Here is a 24,560-nt window from a genome sequence, read left to right as displayed (position 1 = left end):
TATTCCACAATAGGTGTGTGTGCTCGCCATGTGCACCGGTGCCGGAAGCTTTTCCCCTAGCAGTACCTGTAGGGGGGAGTGGCGCCTGCCTGGCGTGGTATAAGGGGAGCTGCGCACTTCCCCCACCCTCAGTTCCTTCTTGCCACCAGTGAAGGTGCGTCAGAACTGCTCTGCTCCAGCTTTGCCGTAACTCGTCCCCAGAACCGTTCGTTCAGTGTTAGTACCTGTAGTTAGTTAGCTGTTTAGGTAGTCAGTGAGCCCAGGCCGGGGCATGCCCCGCTCCCCGGGGTTTAAGCCGTGCGGCTCTGGTAGGAGTTCTATGCCAAGAAGTGACCGGCCCACAGACTGTTAGTGCTGTTTGGGAGAAACAAATATCAGCGAAAGGTGCAAGATTTGTAAGTCGTTTAAGCCTCGGACCAAAAGAGAAAGGGACATTAGGCTCCGGGCCATCCTGATGGACTTGGCGCTGACCCCAACTCCGGCACGCCGCTCCGAACCGGTACCCGGCACCGCGGCATTGGTATGCGGCGACCCTCTGGTGCCATCAACCAGTTGGCACCGCTCCCCGTCCACGGGGCACATCAAGAGGGCCAGGAAGACTCCCTTTTTGCAGTGGCACCGAGGGAAGCCTGAGACAGAGGCTAGGCCCATGTCAGGCAGTCCTCGATCCCCACCAGGCCCCAGACCTCCAACTCACGTTGAGCGGAGTAGCCCGGCCCCTTCAGAACAGGCCTCGCCAGATGTCTGGATGCCATCCACGCCTGAAGCCCTCCAGGCGGCCCGGGACGTTATGTCTATGCTGGTGTCTGGAGCACTGCTGATGACGGCCCCATGCTCCAGAAGCAAGCTGCCGCTGGGATCTCCGCAGTCGCCACCGGCCCAGTACCGGTCTTGGTCGAGGGAATGTTCCCGACGCTGTTCACTGCCTAGCGACCGTTCGGGGCAGAGTCCATGTGGATCGCCCTCGACGCCGACCAGACTGTCTGGCTAGGTTCCAGCCGGCCGGGACTCTCAGCACCACTCGTCCTCAAGGAGTGAATATCGACCGGACCACGGCAGACGTTGCCAACGATTCTTGTCTCGGAGAGAGCATCACAGTCAGTCACAGCATGGTTGTTGATGCCATTCCCTCTTGGACTCCCTCTTCAAGTTTCCGCCAAGACATCGCAGCCCTGGGCGTCGATCGCTAGTGTCTCACTTCCGCGTGTCCGCCCATCAAGGCCGTTAGCGGAGCAGCTGTTACCATCGGTACTGGTCCTCCACGTCGAGATTGTGGTCCTGTGGCCGACGTAGATCCCAGCACCACCGCTCCTCCCAGTCCAGAAACAGCATCAGATCTTACGCCAGCCTGGCCTCCATTCGTAGCAGTCCTTCGATGGGCCAGGCCAGCCAACCCAAACAGCCGGCCCCGCCGGTTCCACAGCAGGTGCAGTGTCACCGAGCATCGTGGCTGGCCCAATGGTACCAGTGGGCACTGTGGCCTCCAGCGCAGCCCCCAATGGGAAGCACTGTTGGCCTCCCTCTCCAGACCCCCGAGAAAGGAGTCGGTGGGACGTACGTACTCAGCACCATGCACGGAATCCGACCAGGTGGTGGACCCTCCGGTGCCAGCCGGTACCCAGAGCACCGCACCGGCCTCCTCACCCCGCCCGGAGGAGGCGATTGCGGCCCCGCCCTCCTCCGCCCCGCAGGAGGACTTCAGGGCCCACCAAGAACTCTTAAAGAGGGTGGCAGCAAGCCTCCACCTCCAGGCAGAGGAGATGGAGGAGCCCTCAGACTCCCTGTTTAGCGTGCTGTCCCCATCAGCACTGGGTAGGGTGGCCTTGCCTCTCCATGAAGCGGTGGCTAAGATTTCAAATGTCCTGTGGCAAACAGCGGCCTTGTTGGCCCCCATTTCTAAGAAGGCAGAACGCAAGTACTTGGTACCCATTAAGGGGCATGAGTACTTGTATACCAGCCCAGCGCCCAACTCCCTGATGGTCGAGTTGGTGAACCACAGGGAACGGCAGGGTCAGCCAGCCCCAACCCCAAAGAACAAAGATTCTTGGAGACTGGACTCTTTCGGAAGGAAAATTTATTTGTCTTCGAGCTTCCAATTACGAGTGGCAAACCATCACGCTCTTCTGGGCCGGTACGAATTCAATCGGTGGGGCTCCCTGCCCAAGTTTGAGGACTCCCTCCAGGAGCGCGATAGGAAGGAGTTCAAGGTGCTAGTGGAGGAAGGGGCAGTGGCCACTAAGGCGTCCCTGCAGGCAGCCTCGGATGCTGCAAACACGGCTGCATGATCCATGGCCTTCGCGGTGTCTATGAGATGGGCATCATGGCTCCTGCTCTCTGGGCTGTCCAGCGAGGCGCAGTCATCCATGCAGGATCTACTGTTTGACGGGAAAGCTCTGTTTGCAGCAGAATCAGATAAAGTCTGCATGGCATGAAAGACTCCCGCATGACCCTCCAGACTCTGGGCCTCTATGTCCCGGCTCTGGCAAAACCTAAGTTCAAGCTGCAGTAGACTCCCGCCCAGGCCGCCCTCCCGAAGTATGAGGCCGCCCATAAGAAGCAGCGGGACTATAAGAGACGCCCTCAGAGGCAGTTTTGGCCTGCCCCCCAGCCTGCGTCCTCCAAGGGCAAGTTGGCAGGAAAAAGGAGCTTTTGATGGGACGCTTGGGGGAATCCCACCAGTCCTCATCAGGGATCCACCCCCAAATAAAGCTCCTTTTCTCTAACCGGTTGTGTGCTTTCCTCCCGGAATTGTCACAGCTAACCTCGGACCGATGGGTCCTCAACACCATCTCCCGGGGTTACACCCTCCAGTTTACTTCCTCCCCACCCAACCACCCCCTGTCCCTCTTTGGGGACCCCTCGCACGAAGCTCTGCTCGAGCAGGAGATGGGGCGGCTCCTAGGACTAGGAGTGATACAGGTGGTGCCCGAGGAGTTCATGGGCAAGGGGTATTACTCCCGTTATTTCCTTATCCCAAAGGCCAAAGCAGGGCTCAGGCCCATCCTGGACCTGCAAGATCTGAACCAGTACATGGTGAAACTCAAGTTCCGCATGGTCTCCCTGGCCTCCATCATCCCCTCACTGGATCCCGGGGACTGGTACGCTGCCCTCGATCTACAGGACGTGTACTTCCCTGCAGCTCTTGGGTCACATATCTGTGTGCACATACGTGGTCCGTCACGCCAGACTCAGGATGAGGCCCCTCCAGCTCTGGTTGGCCTCGAAGTTCTCCCAGGCCACGGACAGGATGGAGACCCCATGCCAGACTCTGTGATCACCTCCCTACGGTGGTGGTCCGCCCCAAACAACATGCTCCAAGGGGTCCCATTCAGGGACAGAGCCCCGTCATTGGAGCTGGTGTCCGATGCATCGGACCTGGGTTGAGGGGGCCCATGTGGGGAACTTTCAGACCCAAGGCCTGTGGTCGGCTCAAGACCTGACCCTACATATAAACGTCAAGGAGCTCAGGGCGGTGCGGCTGGCATACATGGCCTTCCGCTTGCACCTGGAGGGCAAGGTAGTCAGGGGCCTCACGGCCAATGTGGCCTCGATGTTCTATATCAACAGGCAAGGCAGGGCCCGATCCTCTGCCCTCTGCCACGAATCCCTCAGGCTGTAAGACTTCTGTATAGCCCACGACATCCACCTGAAGGCCTTCCACCTACTAGGCACCCGGAATGAGAGGGCAGATCGCTTGAGCAGGGACTTTTCCTCGCAACACAAGTGGTCCCTCCACCCGGAAGTGGCCCACCGGCTCTTCCAAAGGTGGGGAACTCCCCAGATGGACCTATTCATGACTCGGCAGAACCGGCGATGCCCCTGGTTCTGCTCCATAGGGGGCTAGGGAGGGGCGCTATCTCTGATGCCTTTATCCTGTCCTGGTCAGGCTGGTTTCTCTATGCCTTTCCCCCGTTCCCTCTAATCAGCAGGGTCCTGGAGAAGATAAAGATGGACAAGGCACAGGTCCTCCTGATTGCCCCAGGCAGCATTGGTATGGGACCCTCACAGGCTTGTTGGTAGCTCCACCGTGGCCGTTGCCACGCTGCCCGGACCGGCTCTCTCAGGACCAGGGCTGCCTCCTCCATCCCAACCTAGCTGCTCAGTGGCTAGGTGGAGAGGAAAGGACATGCTCAGAACAGGTTCAGCACGTTCTCCTTGAAAGTAGACGGCCCTCCACTTACCACGCTTATTTCGCTAAGTGGTCCCAGTTTTCTAGGTGGGTGGCAGACCAGGGTGTCTCCTCTGTGGCCGCCCTGATCCAGCTTATCCTTGATTACCTCCTCCACCTGAGGGCCCAGGGCCTGGCGCCCTCATCAGTCAAGGTGCACTTGGCAGCCGTATTGGCCTTCCATCCGCCAGTGCAAGGGCACATGGTATTTTCCCATGCTATGACTGGCTGGTTCCTTAAGGGTTTGGACGGTCTTTTTCCATATTCTAGACCCCCGGTCCCTCAGTGGGACCTAAACCTGGTGCTGGCTTGTCTCACGGGCCCCCGTTTGAACCACTGGCCACATGCTCTTGGTCTCACCTCTTGTGGAAGGTGGCCTTCCTGGTTGCAATCACGTCAGCCAGGCAAGTCTAGGAGCTCAGGGCCCTGACCTCCGAGCCGCCGTACACAGTCTTTCATAAGGACAAGGTCCAGCTCCGGCCATACCTCCCTTAGGTGGTCTCTGCCTACCACATGGGCCAGACATTTTTCTACTGGTCCTCTGCCCCAAGCCTCACACGTCCACTGAGGAGCGCCGTCTCCACATGCTCAATGTGCGGCAGGTTCTGCTTTCTACCTCGAGCACACCAAGCGGTTCAGAAAGTCTTCGCCAACTGTTCGTCGGCTCAGCTGACCCCGCGAGAGGCCAGCCAATTTCCACTCAGCGGCTTTCCAATTGGATCACTTCCTGTTATGAGTTGGCGGGTGTCCCCCCGTCACCCATTGTGAGGTCCCACTCGACTTGGGCACAGGCATCGTCGGCTGCCTTCATGGCCCATGTCCCCATCCAGGACATTTGTAGGGCCGCCACGTGGTCTTCAGTTCACACGTTCACCTTGCACTATGCGATCGTTCCCCAAACCAGGGATGACGCTGGGTTCAGCAGGGCTGTCCTCCGTCCTGGGAACTTGTGAACTCCTACCCACCTCCAACAGATATACCTTGGAATCACCTATTGTGGAATACACATGAGCAATCACTCGAAGACAAAAAAGACAGTTACCTTTTCTGTAACTGGTGTTCTTCGAGATGTGTTGCTCCTGTCTATTCCTCACCCCGCCCTCCTTTCCCTCTGTCGGAGTTGTCTGGCAAGAAGGAACTGAGGGTAGGGGGAGCGCGCAGCTCCCCTTATACCACGCCAGGCAGGCACCACTCCAGGGGTAGTGGGGGGCGCTCCCCACCCCACGGGTACTGCTAGGGGAAAATCTTCCGGTGGCGAGCACACACACCTATTGTGGAATAGACATGAGCAACACGTCTTGAAGAACACCAGTTACGGAAAAGGTAACTGTCTTTTTTTAAGGGTAATCCTTCCTAGATCAGAGACGAACACATGATAAAGCCAGTTTGATTCTCTAATCAATCCACTATGTACGATGTATAAGTAGATGGCTTATGGAGATACATGATGATGTTTATATCTGGAGATTTGAGAAGCTTTGAGCCATAAAATTCCACATGGCAAACTGGGAGAAAGTGTGTTTCCATAAGGAGTATTCACCCATTGAATGTGCTATGTATGGTGTGCAGAGTTGCTGTCGGTCATCACCATCCCCATGTTGATTTAAATTAATAGTAACACGTCTCTGTCAAGGAGAAAGGCTAAACCTCAGGATATTATAAGCAGATGATGAAGTCCTGGTGCTAAGTTGAACCTAGTTAAGCATATTGAATAAAGGACAGCGAATAACTGTAACCATGTGAGTGTAGGGGGAGTTTGCATTTAAGAAGCTCCTGTCAGACTGGCATCAACAGCTGTCTTTAGATCCACTTGTTTCCTCAGCAGCACAATAGTGTGTGGGGCAGGGGTGGGGGGAGAACAGGGCTGCTTCACTGTAGCTGTGGGACCTTCCTATTGAATATAGTGTGGAGTGAGAATAAGAAAATAAAAGAGGCAGGCAATTTTGTTTGACTCGGGGTTTTCCATATCAAACTGGTGCCAAATGACATGGCAGATATGATGCAGTGTGCAAAGGAAATCAGTCTCTGCTTTGGTAATTGGTCATGAAATGCACCAGCCACTGTCTTCACATGCACAGTCATGCAGCATAATCACAGTAAAGTTATACTTAACCTATGACGTTGCCCCAGAGATGCTGCAACATAAAAAAATACTTTATTACTCTGTCTCTGCAGTCATTCTATAGGGAAGACACGTTTCCAATAAGCTAAAAAAGTCTGTTTCTGTGGAGATATTAATCTTCATTCCTGCTCTTTCTCTCTCAGATTGAGCATTTGTTTAGATTCACAAGATTGAGCAGTGGATCCTTTGGGATATAAGAAAAACTTATTCATATGCATCAATAGAATCTAATGCAGTTCTTCCTTCTCTCAGTCCCCACATCTGTACAGATGGGAAGGGGTGTGTGCACACACCCCTTCCCTTTAGAAGTAGGCTTGATTTTTTTTTTTAACTATTGGGGCTGCACACCACTAACCTTGAGTAGAAAATAGATGCTAATAAATGCAAGCCTTGAAAATGTGAATTACAGCCATTTCACACTTCATGGCAGACTCATACTGGTGAAATGGTTTAATACTTAATTACAATGCTTGTCCTTCCCTCAAGTGCAGATGACATTCCTCAGATAGATTTTGCAATAATAACTGCCGAAGTAAATCGAGAAACTAATTAGTTATTCATATAATCCGGAATATTGACGATGCACTGATTAAAAGGATGTGGTGACACCCATTCCAACATTCTGGATATGTCGGTTTGTTAGGCTACTCCCTGAGGTGGTGTTTTTTGGAAGGTTCTGTGGAAAATGATAAAAATGCCCTCCAGCTTCTGGAATGCAAATGTTTATAGAAAGCATTTCTTTTTGTTTACATTTTGTTGACCATTAAAGCGTGGCAGCAGAATAGTTTATGACTCACACTCCAGGGGCAATATCTGATCTGTGGTGCCTTAGGACCATCAAGCTATAATGGGATCTGTAGGTTATTGACTAATCGCAACCATAAACATCCTAAGAGCATTAAGGGGATCCAGAGGACTAGAACCCAGGTGAATAGCGCACTGGGTGACCAATTCTTCCACACTACTAATCATTAGCCATGGCAGAACTGTGATCCATACACTAGAAACCCTAGGGGACTAAGCCTCACAAAAGCCCTGTGATCTCTAATTTGTCCTAATGCACTATTTTAACATGGAGGGAGTTCCAGGATGCTTGGCAGTACCTTGCCTGTTACTACAAGACCCCTCTCTCGTTCCCAGCTTTGCATTCCAGCTCTGATACCTGGCTCGACTCCTGCTTCCTGACTTTGGCTCTGACCTCACTCCTGGTTTCTGACTCCAGCTCTGATTTCTGGCTTGACTCCCATCTCCAACTCCTGTTCTGACCACTAGGCCTGACTCCTGGTCCTGTCTGATAGGCCAGAGAGCCCACGTCCCAGTTGTGACAAAGCAATCGTTAGACAACTGCCTAGAGTGGAGGGCAGGCAAGCCAGCCCATTTGTCCAAGTACAAGTTCTGTGATGTGCGCCTCGTTCCCCTTTTGTAATGGAGCATTTATCGTGAAGTATTTATGTAGGTTAGCCCCGAGGTAACGTACGGTAAATCAGTTCTTCTACAGGTATGAGATGTGACATTTTTAATAAACTGTGAGATTCCCAATCACTATCATTAGCATCGCGGCATTTATGTTTAAATTATAGCTGTCTGCACAAAGAGTATTACTATTCATCGGATAAAACAGTAAGTGAAGGGTGGGATGGAAAATAGCACACAGGCCTCTCAGTTCCATGATGGGAATCGCAGTACATCCTTTGATTTCTTTATATTCTGTTTAGGACTGAAATATTCTGAGAGACATGTCAGGGCACCTGTAGGGAAGAGGAAATTTTACTTTGAGTGCACCTTTCAGCTAGAAATTAAACCAGAGGAATGGAAAGCACCAAGCATTTTGTATAGAAAAACACACTATTTAGTTGATGAGAATTGGCGAGAATGGCAGTCCTGTTTTTATGAACTGAATCTTTGGTCCCTGGAGGAGCGTGTCATATACACTCACGCTAATATATTTGAGAGGAAACTCCGAGGGTCAGAGGCTCAGACCTGCTCACTTCCTTCTGCACTGGGGATTCTACTTGCATGAAGGAATTGTTCAGTGGCATAAATGGCTCTCCAACAGCTGCTCCTGATCACACCCCCATGTAGGGGGTGGGATAAAGATGGGCCTGGCCAGACTGCCTGGCTGTCCAGGGATCTTGAATTGGAGGGGAGGGATAGGGCAGCTCTGGGGCTTCTCTAACTTCTATGTGGAATGAATTGGAAGCACATTTCTCCCAACCATCAGCGGTGTTCAATGCTATGTGTCTTACTCTCATCTGGAAGGATCCTGTAATGGCTGGTTTCAGAATGTGGAGGAAAACAGGTACAATAAATGTCTTGGGCTCACCTGACATGGCTCCTGGGGTTTAAAAAACCATGTTTGGAAAGGTTTGCAAATGTAGGGCCCAGTCTTGCAATCTTGAATCAGGCAAAACTCCCATTAACGTCAACACACCGTTCAGTGCAATCACTTCCACATTCGCCTGGCTAAGGGCAGCAGCCATGAGCCATCGTCCTTAAAAGCAACTCTTTAAAACTGACTTCTAATTAACCTGGCACAAAACTGCAAAAGGCAACTCAAAGATGTGTCACTGATCAAGTCAGCATTGCTCACAATGTCATCTCTTAATTTTTTTCCATTCATAATTAGTTTTAGATTCTATCAAAGCAAAAATACTTAATAATTGAGCATGTTTCTTTGCGTTGTACCCAATCCATTCTTATTACGTCAAAGAGAACTACTTTATAGAGATTTTATTGGAATTGTAGACTGCAGCCAGGAAACAATAGCCATTTCATGTGATATCTAGAAGAAAAATGTATATGTTAAACTATAATGGGATTTTATTTTATTTTCAACTGACATATTTTGTATATTCATGCTGAAGGATCATAAATATGTGTTCAAAGTCTTTATCCTCAGTTAAATTGTACACAGCATGAATTATTGTTGTTTTCCTCCCAGATCAAGCAGGGATAACTACATATTTTTCACATGGTTTGAATTGATTTTGTCTTTTAAGAACAGGTTGCTGCCCCTGAACTGTTCTTCACAGATATATTGCTGTGCAGATTTAACCCCCAGGATACTGTGGAAGCCCTGGCCTTTTTCATCATGTTAAGTTTCTAGCATCTGTATGGTCATATAAGAGCAATCCCATTCTGTATTTTTCAAATCACTTTTGGTGGGTCTACCTAGCACAGAGGTGGGCCAACTACGGCCCGCAGGCCATATCTGGCCCATGGGACCGTCCTGCCTGACCCCTGAGCTCCCAGCTGGGGAGGCTAGCCCCCGGCCCCTCCCCTGCTGTCCCCCCTTTCCCGCCCGTGCGGCTCATGCCCACCCACCTCCCAGGCTTTCCAATAAGCCTGTCCTGCTGCTCTGAGTGGCATGGTAAGGGGGTGGGGGGGCAGGTTGGATAAGGGGCAGGAGGGCCCGGGGGGCAGGTGGGGGGCAGTTGGATGGGACGGAGGTTTGTGGGGGGTCGGATAGGGGGTGGGGGTTTCCAGGAGGGAGGGGACAGGGAGCAGGGGGAGTTGGATAGGGGCTGAGGTCCTGAGGGGGCAGTTGGACAAGGAGCAGGGGGGTTGGATGGGTTGGGGGTTCTGAGGGGGGCAGTCAGGGGGCAGGCGCCAGGCTGTTCGGGGAGGCACAGCCTTCCCTACCCAGCCCTCCATACCATTTTGCAACCCAGATGTGGCCCTCGGGCCAAAAAGTTTTCCCACCCCTGACCTAGCAGCACAGAGACAGCACAACTAATGAGCACCCATTTGTGAATCTGGCCCAGAGCTATGTCCATCAGGCTCTGGGACAGTGCTTCGTTTATTTTTCCGCCCTGCACCACATGAGATCAGTGTCAGAAGTGACTGCCTTAGCACCCTGGTGGTTCAAGCCGCTCGAGCGAAGCACATTAACCAGGAAGCTGTCATTTCAAAATGTATGTGGAGTGGGTTCCTTCCACACATCAGCACAAATCCCCTGGGCACGGATTATAAGCAGATATGGGTAGGGAAGATGGATCCTTTCACTCTCGAGAGCTGGAACTAAACCAGAAACCCTTCCTCCTTGGGACCTTCAGACCCAAAGCCAAAGGTGGTAGCATTGGCCTGTCCCGAAGTGGGGGGTTGTTTTCACATCACAGGGTAGCCAAGCAAAATTTCAGCCTTAAAAAGGTTCAGCTCTGAGGTTTCACTGTTTCCAATGTGAAGGTGCTTGGGAATCCTGGCATTTAGGAAGGTTTGTTTAAGGGCTGGATTGTGCCTTTCGGTACAGACCTGAGCAAGGTGCAGGGGTTACAGTGACCCTGGGAGGCATTGCGCCTCTAAGTCACAATTCCTCCCCTGCTCTCGGGGCTCATGTAGCATTTTGCTGCTGGCCTATTTGCATTTGCTGCAACAAATTACATCACTACCCACCCCAAGGTGGCTCAGCCACATGGGCCAGGAAGAAAGGGAAGGGGAACCAATGGCCCTTTCCTTGCCTGCCGCTGCAACACAGCACCATGTACGGGAGGTGCCTACTCCTCTCGAGAGAGGCTCGAGTAGTATGACCCCATCGCTTAAGAGTCAACAGTCTGATTTCCAAACTCTGCTAACATTCCAGTTATGAAACTGACAAGCCCCTGCTAGTCATATCCAGAGCGGCTGGTTTAGTGACAACTACTTGAGAAGAGCGACCAAGTTCTCTCTGGTCAGAGAAGTGTAAGCAATAGTTAAACGCTGAGCTTCATTAGTTTCAAATGTAAAGTGGCAGCAGCTGCTTCTCCCATTAGCCAAAGTGGCTGTTATAAATACATATCTAAGTACATATACACTGCCTCGTTGGCAATGCATTTCATTTTAGCTACACAAGGACAATGTCTCCTTGGATGGAAGACGCCAAGTGACTATTACAGCCACGTATTTCATATAGTGTCATGTGGCTTCAGGGCCACGCGGAAGATATGAAAGCAGAAATTCAATTATAACCCAGTAATCGGCAGAAAGCAGATGAGTGGCTCCAAGAAACTCTGAAATGCAGCTAGATTCACTGTGGACAGGGGCAAATTTCACAGGGGTGGACTGCAGCTTCAGAAGGCGAAAGGGGTCTCCCTCGCTTGCGTAGAGTAATTCAGAGTATGAGTGAAAAGGTGTCAGGTCTGTGGGAACTGACAGCTCGTTTACTTGCTAAAATTCTCCCATATGACGCATTATTTATTTGTTTACTGAATGTGTGACTCAAAGCGAGTCAGACAATGGCATAAACCATCAAATACAAAAGGTTGGTCTGGGTTCACTCCTGGGTCTGTGCCAGCTTCTGCTAGCGTGAGCCCTGTGGCAGAGGGATCGTGGTAGATTCTCCCTCACTGGCAATTCTTAAATCTAGACTGGAAGTTTTTTCCCTAAATGATCCAGTGGCTGGGCTGGTGGGGCCAGCAGTGCACAGACACTAGTTTGTGCTAGTTGGGATGGGACAGGCACTGCTGTGCACCCAGGGATGTTGCCAGTTCAGGGCGTGGGCTCACACCCCACACACCAGGCTCTGCTGACTGGACTTTTGTGGCGCCCTGGCCCTAAACCAAAGCTGCCTGCCCTAGGCAGAAACACAGAGGGAGGAAGTGCCCTGGCTATTCTGCACTATATTCAGGTTCATATATAGCACCCAAGTTGTAGTAACTGAGTGCCCAGGGTGCAGGCTAGTGCAGGATGGTGTAATTTACACCTCTGCATGGCAGGCTGTGTGAATCTGGTCCATCGAGTTGGTTTGTCTGGGCAGGCTTCTTCAATTACCATGAAGTTTCTAAGGTCCAGTGGGGGTGCAGAGTTAGCCACACACAGGGACAATTTGAAAAAATATTAAAGGGAACAAGGCTTGGCCTCCAGAGAGCGGGCTCTGTCCTGCGGGGTACGGGTGGGAGAGCAGTGCTGAGCCATCGACCCGGGGCCTGAGCAGCATACCATCCAATGAGAAGAGCTGGCTCTGCAGTCAGTGGCATGTCCAGGACGCTGTGACCAGTGTAGGTCATGAAGCACGTAGCAGCTGGCTGAGGATACTGCTACCTGGGAGCCATTAGTATCATTTCTGGAGATGGCGCTCACGTCCGTCTCACTTCTTTATAAGGGCAGCTCTTCCACACCCAAACCGGGGCTTGCTGAGATAATGAAAAGGGCTGCCGTGGGCATCAGCTTGATGCCTAGCATTGCATTTAAGCAGCTGTGCCCTGTCCATGCCCTGTATTCACCCTGTCATTCCCACTTCCCTCCCATGCCCATTACACATGGTAGGTGTCCAGCTTTTAGCCACATAGCTGAGCCCTGAGCATTTCTCGGTGCAATGCTGAAGCCTCTGAGCGAACGCTAAGTGCCTCTGCTTTGCCCCTCCATCAGCACCCAGCAGGATCAAGCCCAGAAGTCAGCTGTACCGTAGTGTTCACCCCGTCCCACACTCCCACCATAGAAGCCAAATGGCAGTGAGCGCTGAAATGTAATGTGTCATTATTTTTTCAGCCAGCCACGCTCAGTTGAAAGGAGAAGGGGAAAAAAACTACATAAAACAGAAATTATAGTTTTTGTCGAGGTAAATAACAGACTGTAGTCCAAGCAAAAAAGGGAAATACACCATAGCAGATAATTGGAACTCCTGTTTTACCATAAACATGAATTATGTGGGTTCTGCCTGTGCCACACTTCGGATATTTTATGAAGCTAGGCCTCAAAACTAGCCTCAGCATGTTGGAAAGCTGTAAGTGCCTTTCTGATGACTGGCCATTGAACCATCTGCAGTGACACAGATCTTTTTTCATGAGTTACAACTAATTCAGAACCTATTGAAGTGAATGCGCGACTAACAGTATTCTTTCCAAAATGCTTCACCTTGTACTTGTCGCCACTAATTTTTACTTCCCACCATGTGGTTATTATGATTATGGGTGCCCAGCATATCCCTTAATAAGCCCCCATTTTTAATTGCTCATAATTTTCTATTGCCATCTGGATTGTAATAGTTCATTCCAAAAATCAGGCTGATTTTGAAAATTTCAACCAAACTGATTCAGCATTTTCTAACACCACGATTAGAGTAAAATACATTGTTTTGCCCATATTAAAACATTCTGGTGACCATTCCTTTGAGAAGCTCTCGCACCTGTGCTTTGGAGAATGGACTTGACCTTTGGCAGAGGGGTGGCCTTTTGACAGCCACGTGAAAATCGGCACAAATTCGGCCAAGTTATAAGCCATTGAAAACAATCACAGTTCACTTCTGCTCAGCAGAGAATAGGTAGATCTTTGTAACTAAAATCTGCAAAGAGTCCAACTTCACTGCACATGTTTCAGCCTGAGATTGAGACGGACTTTCCCCACAATCGCAACTCTGAGCCGCTGCACCAGAACTGAGAGCAGGGAGACCATCATCTCCTCTGTGCACTCATCTGTGCCTCAGTTTCCTTGCTGTAAAAACAGAAATAATAACACCCCCCACCTGCAGGGGTGTAGAGAGGATTAATAAATGTCTGTGAAGCACTCAGATACTACAGTGATGAACTCCATAGAAAAGCCCATGAGGAAATTAATTATTCTGTCTTTGGAGCAGTGTTTGAATAGTGTACAGTGAATAGGGCCAACAACCATCTAATGAGGCAAAAACAAAATTAAGAACCATAGACCAATGATCCATCTAGCCCAGTGACCTGTCTTTCGACAGTGGCCAATGCCAGGGGCTGCAGAGGGTATTAACAGAACAGGTCATCGTCAAGTGATCCATCCCCTGTTGCCCATTCCCAGCTTCTGGCAAACAGAGGCTAGGGACACTTCAGAGCATGGTTTTGCATCACTGCCCCTCTTGGCTAATAGCCATTGATGGACCTATCATCCATGAATTTATCTAGTTCTTTTTTTAACCCTGTTATAGTCTTCGCCTTCACAACATCCTCTGGCAAGGAGTTCCACAGGTTGACTGTGCAGAGTGTGAAGAAATACTTTCTTTTGTTTATTTTAAACCTGCTGCCTATTAATTTCATTTGGTGCCACCCCGCGCCCCCCCCCCCAGTTCTTGTGTTATGAGCAGGCATAAATAATACTTCCTTCACTCCAGTCACGATTCTATCATATCCCCCCTTAGTCATCTCTTTTCCAAGCTGAAAAGTCCCAGTCTTATTCATACTGAATAATTGCTCATCTACTGGGCACCATCCACCCTAGAGAGGCAGGGGTCCTGTGGCAAAGGAGCTATGTGATCATGTTATTAAAGACAGTATCAAAATACGTACGCATAAGGGGCTGAATGAATGCCTAAGTCTGGCATTTCCGAATTTCTGTGTGTTTGACTTTGCAACCTTAACTATGTTCTTTGAATGTGGAGTTTTGCATGCATGTATTTATATTGCCATATCCGACTGGTGCCCTAGTGTGCTGGGCATTGTGCAGTCACGTGGGGCTTGGTCATTACCGCTCTTACTTGACCATGCAGGGGACCGGCTCAGATTGTGGCTCTAGCCACAATGGGGCATGCAGAGGCTACTCACCCAGTACTCTGCACTGTCTGCAAATAGCGGAGCCCTGACTGTACCCTGCCTACCACACTTGCCCATCACTCGGGTGCTGGGTTGGGGGTAAACTGCTCCATGGAAACAGGTAAGGTAAGCCATTCCTCCCTCAGTGCAGGCGGGGAGCAAGGGAAGAATTGTGACTTTGATGTGATTGTGACTGTCTGCACTGCAGTCAGAGGTGTGACAGCAGCACCTCTAACCCAACTAGCTTTGATCTCGCTAGCTCAAACAACACTAGCAATGAAGCCGTGGTAGCCGGGGCTAGCAGGGTTCTGGGTGGGGTTGCACAGCCTGCCATGCTGCCCATGATGCCACAGCTTCACTGCTGGCGTTATTGGAGCTAGTTAGATCAAACCGAGCTCGGGTATGCCTGCGGGTGCTGCAATCACAGTGCCGTTGGCAGTGTAGACATACCCTGAGACACAGTTCATGCCCCTGCTGGGTGGGAGCAGCTATCTGCTGCCCCTCATTCATATCAGATGGTAGCTGGAGTCTAGTAAAAGTTTCCAACCTCAGGCTCAGAGTCTGCCTCCGTTACCGTCACACGGAGTCGACTTTAACTTGTGAATGGTCTCCTCTCCTCCACCAAAAAAGTTCACTTATAATTAATGGAAGTGGTGGAGAAGGCTCAGTCTGACAGGTCACAAAAGTAAGGAGTAAGTTAAGAAAGTAAACAAAAAAGTCTTCAGTCGTCAAGCCGAGTAGTGAATTCGGTCGTAAAGCAGGGAAAGCATGTCCCCAGCCCTACGGCGAAGGGGCTCAGGTAATGAAGGGATATGCAGCTAAGATGAAATGTTCTCTGCCAGGGAACTTAATGAACAGCTGCTTACATTTGATACAATAAGGCCAAAAACTAAGAGGTGACATCTTTATGCCTGGCACTGTGGACTTTGCTTAGCAAGGATAAAAATGTGGCATGTCCTATGTGGTTCCTTAAGTGTGAACATTTTAAGAGACAGAGAAAGAAGTAACATAAAATGTCATTTTTTTTATTATTATTAAGGATTTGGTGTCCTAGCTTTAATGAAGGAGTAATAAATATAAATGGATGTTAATGGTATGTTATTGGAACTGTTCATTTTGATAGATGAAATGGAGTATCTTCTCAAAAGATGTCAGAGGTTAAAGATTATTACTACGTCATAAGGCTTCTGAAGTGAAATTCTTTGTGTTACGACCAACAAGACATTAGAGAGAGGGTGTGTGTGTGGGTGTGTGTGGAATAGTTTGTAATATATTAAAATTGCTGTAAAAGTCTCTTTCTGAACACAGGATCTCTTACCAGAATCTGTTTAATGTAGATAACTCTAAAAGATGGCAGTTTTTTCAAGAACCTGAAGATTTTACATGAGGAATCCTTAGATGTGTGCTAGACAGAACACCCAGAGGTGATGCTAGCCCTTGGGGAGCCCTAAGCAGGAATAATTTGGTGGGACCCCCACATATAACGCAATAAAAAGCAAATGGGGACCCCCTTGAGCTGGTTGAGGCCCTAAGCAACTGCTTAGTCTGCTTATGCCTAGTGCCAGCTCTGGGAAGGCCTGACAAAGTTCTGAAACCCTAAGGTCCTGATCCAGAAGCCAACTGTAGATTTCCCTGGGTAAAATCTAATTGCATGAACAAGCACCAAGGTCCTGTGTGGTTTATACCCTTCTAATGAATTAAAAATTACATTTCTGACTGCCCCTTTGGGGCTAAAAATTTGAGTTCCCTCATAATTGCTGTGCATTTCTATCTGCTAAACTCTCCACCCTGTACCAAGTTATCCAACTCTCACTCTTATAAGGCAGTAAGAACTGTGCTGGGAACACCATGGAAGAAGTTAGTCCCAGAAGTGGTGTTCTAGGCTAGTTCATGCACTCTGTATCTATTCATAACGAAACCGGAAGCATCAGAAGTGTTTTTATACAGCAGGTAATAAATTTACTCCTGAGGGAATTCTGTGCCACTCCACGTGCACAGAATTCATGTCCCCCACAGATTTCTTTGTTTCCCCACAGAAAATGACTTTCTGACAGGGAAGCAAAAGGAAGCTGCAAGAGCAGTCACACACCACTCCCTAGCAGCGCAGGTACATCGTTTCAGGCAGCCAGCAGAGAGGTAAATCGCTACGGGGCTGGAGACACCCCAGCCAGTGGCTCCTACCCTAAGCCGGGATCAACTGCCAGTCCTGATTGAGCTGGAGGCAGGAGAGAATGGGACTTCCTCTTCCCCTGCAAGGAGTGGCTGGGGCTGTGTCAGACCCACCCTCAGAAACCCCCGCCCCCAGTTGCAGGAAGCTCAGCATCCTCCCCTGTTTCCTGCCCCCGTTGCTCCTCAGCTGCAGGGAGGGATCACTGTGCGGGGAGCTGCTCCACCATCCCCCCAAGCACCATGTATCCTGGACCTCCCATACCCAGACATCCCTGCCAACCCTCACCCGGTACATCCAGAACCCCCCAGCCCTCCATACCCGAACCCCACCCCACCGAACCTCAACCCCTGCCTCTGGAGCCCCCTTGCACCCAGACCACTCCCCACTGAGCTCCCTCCACCCTGACGAGCCCCACCCCCTGCACTCCCCCGAGCCTCCACACCACTGACTCCCACTGCACCCAGACCCTTACCCCACCAGGCCCCACTTCCCCAGCACCCAGACTCCCCCACTGAGACCCCCACACCCAGACACGTCCACTGAGCCCCAACCACCTTCACCTGGAAGCTCCTGCAGAGTCCCCTTGCCCCTGCACCTGGAACCCACCCCCCCCCCCAACAAACCTCTGTGCATCCAGATCCCCCCCCCCACATACACCCCGTCCCCCACTGAGCTGCCTGCACCCAGATTGTCCCACACAGAATCCTCTCACCCCACCCCTGGATCCCCCCACACTGAGCCCCTCCACACGTGGATTCTGCCTGGTTGAGCCTGCCTGCCCCACGCCCGGTGCACCTGACGCAGAGGGGCAGGGCCTCAGGATGTTTCTGGGGCAGGTCCAGGCCTTGTGCTGTGTCAGGGTCGGGTGCAGCCTCACCACTGAGTCAGTGTCCTAGGAGTGGGGGGTTGCAGGGTGATCTCCCACCTTTGTGGGGCCAGTAACCTGTGCTCCCCACTGCCACATGCTGGAGCCTCTGCATTTTAGTTATTGACAAATAAAACTTGCAGAATTTTAAAATATTGTGTGCGGAATTTTTAATTTTTTGGCTCAGAATGCCTTCAGGAGTATAAATTAATTGGCACGTACTTTCTTATGCCCCGTTTTCATGCAATGCACACTTCTACAAATTCTCAGCCTCCATGGTCACAGGAACCAGATGGATTCTGGGCAACAGCGTTAACACTGATCCTCATATGTCTCCATCTCCTCGCTTCCTCACCAAACAGAAAGAGAGACTGTTTATGCCTAATCCATTGCAAGTAGTGTTCTTTGTGAAAATACCAAAGAAGGAGCTGCTAATGGCAGCTAAGTGGATACTCTGTTGGCTTTCTACTCCCCGTACCAGGTCTTTCACACTACAGCGCACCTGCCAACTTTTGTAAAACGCCCAAAGATATGTTGACTTTACTTGTTCTCAGATACTACAGTGATGAGCATCAGCATAAGAACCTGGATGGATGGATTTGAATAAGGGAATTGAATCAAACTATGACTTCATTAGCACCTTCTGCCAAACCATAGGATGCCTATTCAAGTGACATCCAAAAAGAATCTAAATCTACAAGAGTCAAATGATCAGTTATAACTAGAAAGAATAAATCAAGAAATAAAGGACGCCTTTTAGAAGGGATGCCACCTTTGAAATGAAGACACTTTGGAGTTCATCACAAACCTCTCACACACACACCCACTGTTCCTCAGATGTTCTTGTCAACTGCTGGAAATGGCCCACCTTGATTATCACGACAAAAATACACCCCCGCCCCGCTCTCCTGCTGGTAATAGCTCACCTTACCTGATCACTCTCCTTACAGTGTATATGGTAACACCCATTGTTTCATGTTCTCTGTGTATATAAATCTCCCCACTGTATATTCCACTCTGTAGCTCACGAAAGCTTATGCTCAAATAAATTGGTTAGTCTCTAAGGTGCCACAAGTCCTCCTTTTCTTTTCACACACATTCAGTCACTCTGCTTGCCACCCGCCTGAAATATATTTCCAAGACACTCCCATATTTTATGCATTAGCCTGTAATACAGAGATGGGCAAACTACGGCCCGCGGGACTGTCCTGCCGGGCCCCTGAGCTCCTGGCTGGGAGGCTAGCCCCTGGCCCCTCCCCCGTTGTCCCCCCTCCCCCACAGCTACGTGGGCAGCACACTTTGCACCCGCCCACCTCCCAGGCTTTCCAATAAGCCTGTCCTGCCGCTCTGAGTGGCATGGTAAGGGGGCGGGGAGAGGGAGGGGTTGGATAAAGGGCAGGAGGTCCCGGGGGCAGTCGGGACAGGGAGCGGTTGGATGGGGCGGAGGTTTGGGGTGGGGGAGCAGGAGGGGTTGGATAGGGGTGGGGTCCTGGGAGGTCGGGGTGGGACAGGGAGCAGGGGGGTTGGATAGGGGGTGGGATCCTGGGGGGGGCAGTTAGGGATGGGGGTCCTGGGAGGGGGCAGTCAGGGGATAAGGAGCAGGGGGGGTTGGATGGGTCAGGAGTTCTGAGGGGGGCAGTCAGGGGGAGGGAAGTGGGAGGGGGCCAGGATGTTTGGGGGGCACAGCCTTCTTACCCAGCCCTCCATACCATTTCGCAAACCGGATGTGGCCCTCTGGCCAAAAAGTTTGCCCACACCGCTCTAATAGATACATGTGTGCAATAATAGTACATCATACACCCTGTGAACTGATGTGATATGAGAGGACCCGTGGTGTCAATGCAAAGGGGATTTTGCACGTAGGAGTGAAGACCTACCACAGTGCACATTATAACTTCCCCAATGACTCATGCCATATGTTACAGCATATATGTGATACCGGAGAATGTCATTCTCCCGCTCATTCATCTCGTCAAGGAACCTTTCCCTTGGATGGATGGCTGATCTCCAGCTATGAGCGAAGAGTCAAGTAAACACAATATCATTTTGTGAGCGTTTGGCCTTTCTCTAAGAAACCTTGTAGACTCGATTACAGATTTCAGCATTTACTGATTTGCAGGCATGTATACAAGCATACAGCCAATGTAACTCTGTGTTTGACATTTTCAAAGGAAACTCAATTTTTAAAAAAAAATCCTTTTTTGTCACATCTTTTACTTAGGATAATAAATAGCAAAATAGAGGCCCTAAGAACTGGACTGAAACGTCAACTAATTTCACAGAGGCCACAGAACAGCTGTCAGCTGTAATGACTTTCGCTCACTACCCACCTGATCTGGATTCAAAACTCGTGACCTAGAAATGAAAAGCTTTTGTATCACATTAGCAATTCCCTGAGCCATAACCAGTCCTCCCACCCACGCTGTTAGATGCGTGTGCCATATATGGAGTGGATGGCTCAGGGGGCTGGTAATGAGATATAGAACCTTTCATCTCCAGCTCCCCACTTTGAATCTAAACCAAGTGGGTAGTGACCAAAAGTAATTACCACCGACAGCTGCTCAGTGGTCTTGGTGAAATGGCTGGACGGTTTCAGTCCAGTTCATAGTGGGTAGGTATCCACACTGCACAGAAAATCACCATTGCAATTACTACGGATTCCTGCCCCTGCCTGGCAGGCTCAGCAACTAGGCCAAGAGTTAAAAAGAGATGGAGAGTGAACCCAGAGATCACCCTTCTTAATCAGAGCTGATGCTCACAAGTGTGCATGTTCTTCTGTCCATGCACCTGTTTGATAGATAAGGTGATGTTTTTAAGCTTTCTGCGCTGTCAGATTAGAACCTTTCATGAGCATAAAATTAACTTTAAAAATATGCAACCCCTTAAGATAGGCACTGTGTGTATGTGGGCAGGAGGGGTGTTTGTAATCCTTTGAACAATCCCTTTGACTAGTTGTGGTAACCATCTACAATTTATCATCAAGTCTTGCAGGAGGGAAAATTCTATAGCTGGAGTTTATGCCACTCGAGAAAGTTTGATTATGAGAGGTGTGCAGGGCCAGTCCTTAAAACTGACCCTTTCCTCCCTTGATTGCAAGTAGCTGTCATGAATTAACAACTGGGACAGAGATTTATTAATGTATCCAAACCACTGCTGCTGTGTGTTCTGTTTTTCAGAGATAAATGTCCTCAGCAGCTCCGAGCACGCAGACTATCCATCAGAGCCACCTGCTATAACAATCATCCACTCGAGCTATGTTTCATTGCCATCAGAAAATGCAAAATTCTCCCGATAACTGACAAAAACTGGAATAATGGATTTAAAGAAGCACACTGTGATAAAGTGTGAAGACAGATTACAAGCAGAGCAGAGCAGGCAAAAAGCAGCGTAACCTAGCGTCACATCAGTAAATTAGTCACCTCTAGAGCTAGTATTATTTATTATTAGTGAGGACTTTCGTTTGGCTAGTGGTTTTTGGGTGTCTAATTCAAGACATCTCAAAATCAGGCCTCTTTAAGAGGCTGGGTGGCTCATCACTTTCTAAATATCTGGGGTCTCAAGGTGGGCCCTCAAAATCACTTGTCACTTTTCAAAATCGCAGCCAGCTCAGGCATTTTATACTTACAAATGCTGAAGTGAGCCAAGGGTGTCTAGAAGAGGCTCTGGAAGGGACTTGGTTTTAGTCTTCAGGCAGTCTAGAAGCTTGCAAAACTATGGCATGTTTGTTACCATAAGGAATAATGTTCACTCAAGTACCTTTGCTTCAGGGTGTTTTAAGCAAGTCCAGCCCTTGTGACCGTCACTCAGTACGGAGAGAAATGATGAAGTTTTTCTGAGTGAAGGGATGGAGATGGTTTTGATCAAGAAAGACAATGGACGTGAGCAGCTAATGCATTAGGATCAGTGATGGTTTTAGCCATGGTCTATGAGTGCAATTGTTGTCACAGAAATCAGGCCCGGGTTAACCAACGTGCAGTGGGTGCACTTTCACAAGGGCTCCCATCTCAAGTTTGACCCAACTGCCCTTCCGTCATGACAAGGGGCAGCCAGGCCAAACCTGAGTGGTGCTGCAACCCCATATTCCAAGTCACAGTGCCCAGAGCGGGGAGCTGGGCCCAGCCCCCCAGGACAGGAGCTGCTGCTGCATGATGAGTGTAGGGTGGGCTCGCTCTCCCTCCCTTTGGGGCCTCCCTTCTGCACCAGGTCAGGATTAGGGTTGCGGTGCTGGGGCGGAGAGTGCTGATGCAGGTGGTGGGTGTCCCGTCAAGCAGGCATTTTTCTCTGGCATGTCTAACAAAGTTAATGAAGTCCAAATGTCTGATGAATTTAATGTCTGTGAATTCGAGACTTTGAGCAGCATGGCAGTCAAGTGAAATACTCAGTGCATTTAAAGCTGGTGACTGTTCCAGCATTACTGATCATCTGAATGGTCACCATTTCATTCTGGAAGAGCAACCCCTGTGACATACCGTCTTTTCAATTTCAGACTTTAATACCCCCAGGGAGACGGTGACAACATAGTATATAGCAAAGTGATAGTAGCTTTGAGTGATCTATAGGAATTGATAGATTGGACAATGGAAAAGTTACATTCCATGGTCTACGGGTATTGATGGCCATATAGTCAGTGAAGCCACAGAATGCAAATTAGCGTCATGTCTACAGACAGCCCTCTGCTACACGGGAAATCAGAGACATGTCTGCTATACGGGAAAAATCACTCAGAGACATACCGCCAGCTTTGCTAGAAGCACTGTTGAGCTATTCCTATTTCTCAGAGATAAATATTCTGAGCTGCTCTAATACGCACTCAGCCCATCAGCATGGAAATTTAACTGAACCGCCATCTCTTTTTTTGGACTAGGATTAGTTATTTTAGAGCCACTAACCCTTATTCCCATAACCACGACACAGTACATGACACGAACAACACGAATGGGCCATCACAGTCACAGGGCTAGCCACACCTCCATTCCCCCCTTTGGGGTCTCTCTGCGCATGTCCATGTCAGGCCTTGTATCTTTCCCTTTCTCAGGGTGGAACCCTGTGATTCCCACTCTCAGGCCTGGCCCTGGGCTACATACACTGTATATCAACCAGCAGGTCCCACTAAGTCCCGCCATTTGTTGTTCTTCCCTTCAGGAGTCTGTGACCGGAGGTGTACAATGATCAGACAGCCATCTTAAAGCCAAAGTCATGTTTAATTTTAACAGTAAGTGCAAAGCCCTTAGAGAAAAAGGATTTTAAAACAACAGTCTACATGCATGTCCATCTTACCACCTCTGACGGTAACCTAGGCAGGCCTAAATTCTTCAGACGCCTCCAACAAGGTGTCATGTGCCTCACTCTGGTTCTCCCCCAGCAACTCCCACCCTCCTTCAGAAAGTGTTTTAAACCTGCCAATTCTTTTGATATCCTGTGTTCAGAGGTCTCTTCCTGCTCTGGTTCAAACCAGTCTTGTACATTGGCTGGAGAGGATGCAAAATCTGTAAAGTTAATAGTCCTGGCATTGTCCCATTACCACCCTCAAATGTTTGCATAGAGATGGCTTATCTTGAACCATTCTTTCCCTTCCTGCCCACCCAGTCTCCTGTTGTGTTAAGCCACTGTAGTCATACAGAAAGCATTTTATCAACCAGGACAGTATACCATATTTATAAATTATTACAGAGTAGTTCCAAATCTGTCACACTGGATGGTGAGAGAAATGAATTAGACATAAAAATAAATGGGGCACAGATTGTGTACTCTCTGTCATCTAGCATGAGGAAGACATGACTGTACATTTTCAATGTAGAACGAAGGTGGTCCAATTTCCAGCAGATGGGTGTTTTATCACAGAAACAGTTTTATAACTGGTGCCCCTGTTGGCATTCTCAGTGGAGAAGTCAAGGTTGGGACTGGTAAAATACCAGCCCATGGCAAAGTGCATGGCATTATTTGCCATGTCCAGACTTGATTCCCTTGCCTATACCTTGCCCCTCGGAGCGGAAAGCAAATGTAAATCTCTTTTTCTGAGTGCTCAGCTATGTTTATTCTCCCTGCCACCTGGCCTGCAGTGCCATTAATGTCCTTAGAGCTTCTGACCTGAATTGTTATTTGCTGCTGTCAGTCAGAGTGGGAACAGCAAAGTCTTTTGGGGTGTATTTTTGACATTGTAGGTGGGTAGGATCTGGGGGCACAGGCAAGGCGGGCACCACTAAAATAGGCTTTGGCTACACACACAAGTTGTAGCACTTGAAGTACATGAGTATAGTTCGAGCAGTACAACTCTCCTATTGTGAGTGCAGTTATATCAAGGTAAAGATGCTTTGGACCAGTGTAGCTACTCACCTACGGGAATACCCTATGGGTAGTACTGGTATAATTATTTTGGGCAGTGGGGAGAGACCACACCCTGAACTGCAACAGTTAGGCTGGTATAATAGATCTGTGTTGACCTGGCCAAAGACATGGGCCAAGATGACCACAGTTATTTCCTACACTAAGCATAATGAAAAACGGCTTGCTATGGGTAGCCATGGACAAATACTAACTTTTACATTGCAACCACTGTATTGTGGCTGGGAACTGGAGAAGACAGCCAGTTGGCCTGGGAAGAAGCAGAGACTTTGTCTCTGGGTGAGAGGTGTGACATCTCCCATCGGTACCCAAGATCGTGAGGCACCTCGCTACCACCTGCCCGTAGCATGAGGCAGCCTTGTCTGTACCTGCCAGGGGGTCCACGACCCACAGGCAAAACAAGCTCTCCTCTCTCAGCCTATACAGGC

The 24,560-nt window shown here is 49.6% G+C and overlaps 1 protein-coding gene across 9 annotated transcripts in view; it reads left to right on the top strand.

Moving 5' to 3' along the window:
- SGCD (sarcoglycan delta) overlaps nucleotides 1-24,560 on the top strand; it is a 611,494-nt gene that overhangs the window by 556,028 nt on the left and 30,906 nt on the right. The window lies entirely within an intron of this gene.

Source organism: Lepidochelys kempii, chromosome 8 (assembly GCF_965140265.1).
Source record: "Lepidochelys kempii isolate rLepKem1 chromosome 8, rLepKem1.hap2, whole genome shotgun sequence".
Classification (NCBI taxonomy): Eukaryota; Metazoa; Chordata; order Testudines; family Cheloniidae; genus Lepidochelys; species Lepidochelys kempii.
This window is presented reverse-complemented; position numbering and strand designations above follow the sequence as displayed.